The sequence below is a fragment of the Penaeus vannamei genome, chromosome 1 (assembly GCF_042767895.1).
Source record: "Penaeus vannamei isolate JL-2024 chromosome 1, ASM4276789v1, whole genome shotgun sequence".
Classification (NCBI taxonomy): domain Eukaryota; kingdom Metazoa; phylum Arthropoda; class Malacostraca; order Decapoda; family Penaeidae; genus Penaeus; species Penaeus vannamei.
This window is the reverse complement of record NC_091549.1, coordinates 46312193-46315298: the sequence shown is the minus strand read 5'-3', so window position 1 is coordinate 46315298 and position 3106 is coordinate 46312193. Positions and strand designations below refer to the sequence as shown.

The following is a 3106-nucleotide window of genomic DNA, read 5'->3' as shown; positions in this document are numbered from 1 at the left end:
GGGTCTGTTATTGCCCTTGTCACTTGAGGCTCACTTGATATGTTTGTGGCAACTGTGGCTGTGGGAGGTGTCTGGGCGGTAATTGGAATCGTTTCTGCTGTCGGCTCAACTATTTCAGTTTCTATCAACTGTGGATGTACAGTTGGCCGACGACCCAGGAAAGAACATAAAAGTTCATAATGCGTAGGTTCGCTCATTCTTGAGCGGCCAGTCTTTTTCTTGTTATCTTCATATCTCACAAATGCGTGCTTTATGGATCGCCACTTAGCACCCACCTGAGATTTGGTTAAGTCTGGTATCTGAAATCAGGAAGATATGTATGTATTAACAACTGACTAAATACATTATCCACTAAATGAGTTATATGTTTTTGATTTTTAAAAAGATCGATGGATAGATATATAAATAGATATACAAATATATATATATATATATATATATATATATATATATATAGACATATGCATATAAATATATAAATGTATATATGACACAAATCCATAAACAATATTTCCAGTTGAACTGCAGCAAGACAAAAACTAAAAAAAGATACTTTTTTTTTTTTTTTTTTTTTCTTTTTTTGAATCAGCATCACTACCTTACCAAATAATATATATGAACTGACAAGGGTGATATGAAAAAAATAATGTTGTACAAGGTGGTGGAGAAAGTCTGCATACCTGAGTCGGCAATGTAGCCTATATATGTACATATAAAGTATATGTAAAAAAAAAAATAATAAAAAATAAAAAATAAAATTATGGTGCAAAGTCAGCAACTTAACCTATACATGTAGGAAAAATGTATGAAATATACATGCTCAATAAGCACATATATTGAAAGCACAAATACAGAGTAAGTAGAGGCTAGAACAGGAGAGTGTGAGTCTATATATAATCATACAAATTAAAGGGAAATGCACAGGTACTATAGTTCACCCACAGTATACTTATTGTTCAAATAAATTCCATTCAAAGCCAATCATGCTTTGATTTATTTGATTATGCAAGCATCAGCAAGTTATCTAGGCAGAGTATAATAACCAAATAACATCAGATTCATAACAAACCTTTAGAAAGATAAACTTCTGCTGTAGACACAACCTATTAAATATAAAGACCAGTACATTCATTTCAATGACATGCTGCCTGCTTAAATCAATCACTATACAACATAAAATTGATGAATATATCCTTTGTAAATTACTGTAAAGATGTCAATGAACATCTGGTAATTCAAATAAATATGATGAAGTTCTGGGACTACTCTTACTATACTTAAAAATTTAAAGATCGATAGTCTTTTAGAATGGTACTAAATCCAGTAAACTATACCACTTAAAAAATTCTGACAAATAAAACCCAAGAAGTTATATATAATACTTACATCTTCAAGTAAGGAATCTCTAATCCTTTCCCATACTTTTGTGCGTCTCTGCTTCTTCCTTGTCAGTTCAGGATACATATCATGGGTTTGGAAAAAAAGAATAAGACAACTTAAGCCTATGTGGTGCAGTGGTCAGCACGACGGTCTCGGATACCGTAGGCCCGGGTTCGAGTCCTGGTAGAGGCGATTTTAATCTTTTATATCTTTTTTTTCCAGTTAAACAAGGTATATATTTACACGGTACACGTTCAAAAGCAATGCACTGATGAAATAAAGATTAAAACGAAACATGAATATCAGACCAAACTCAAAGCTCAGTGGAATAACGATGACTTGCAGATTACAGATTCAGGAGAAAGCCCAGTGAGTTGCAGAGACTAGTGGCGCTATATTAACACGGGAAATGCATAAAAAAGATTATCGGGAGAAACTATGAATAAATGAAAAGTGAAATAAATACTAGTCTCCGATATCTTCATCTTACGATTTGAAACTCTTTGCGGATCATTTCTTTCTCTCCTTGCAAGCTTGTTTACGATGAATATGATATAGTGTTGAAGAAGAAACTTGTATGGACTAGATTTTATTCCATCCGGTGGGAATACTGTTCACTTTTTCCAGCATCATTGTGTCCTTTTCAGGAAAATGTATCTGTTTGGGTGTTTCTCTTTTCAGTCCCTCTTTCTCTACATCTATTTTTCTTTCCACTTCACTCTCTCTCTCTGTCTTTCTTTCACTCCCCATCTCTTCCTGATGTTATAAACATATTTAGAATCTATTCGTTGGCTTTAATTCTCACTGTTACATTTGTAGGGAGTCAACCTTCATTTGATATGTTTGTCACTTATTTAATTACATTTTCACGATGCTTATCTTCCAATTTTTGTCACCATGCAAGTATTAAAATCATTTTAAACTCAAGGTCGAAAATAGCCAACGTCAACGGATAAAAGCATGAGAGAGGGGGGGCGGGGTCAATACTATTGTTATCAATGATGTATGCTTATTCTATATCATTGCTGATTTTATTACTTATGTTGCTATGATAACATATTCATAATTCAAAACCATTACATAACCCTTTATCTTTATATTATCATCATTGTTACTTTTGCCTTATTATTAGAATCATTATCATTATCAACTTTGTGATTTCCTTATCGGTATCAATATCATTATCATTACTATATTTCAATAGTTGTAGTATCAGTGGCATTTGTTTATCGTCATAACAGTCATTGTCATTATAAAAAACACATGGAGGGAAAAATAACCTAATCCGAGAAAGCCTTATTTCAGTATCATCATTGTACAAACTTACAGTTTGGAATAGACTAGCAAAGGAAAAGAGATGAATAAACAAATAAAGAAACACACCTATAAGATATGTAGAAACAACCCTCCCCCCCCACACTTTTCTTTCCAAGTCTGTATGATGTAACGGTTAACGCAGCCGCCTCTCAAGCGGGTTCGACTCCCGGCGGAGACGAACACGAAAATATTTTTATCAATTCATTTATTGTTCTATGATTTTTAACCTTATTAAGACGATGTGATGATTTTGTAAACATCACTCGTTATTATTGTTTTTTTTTATCACTATTACTAAAATTATAACAGCAGAGAGAGAGAGAGGGAGGGAGGGAGGGAGGGAGGGAGAGAGAGAGAAAGACAGAGAGAGAGAAAGAGAGAAAGAGAGAAAGAGAGAAAGAGAGAAAGA

The 3106-nt window shown here is 33.5% G+C and overlaps 1 non-coding gene across 1 annotated transcript; it reads left to right on the top strand.

The window, feature by feature from the left end:
* Positions 1 to 1500: 1500 nt before the first annotated feature.
* On the top strand, positions 1501 to 1572 carry TRNAP-CGG (transfer RNA proline (anticodon CGG)). The gene has a single exon. It is a non-coding gene; the product is annotated as a tRNA-Pro (tRNA).
* Positions 1573 to 3106: the final 1534 nt, after the last annotated feature.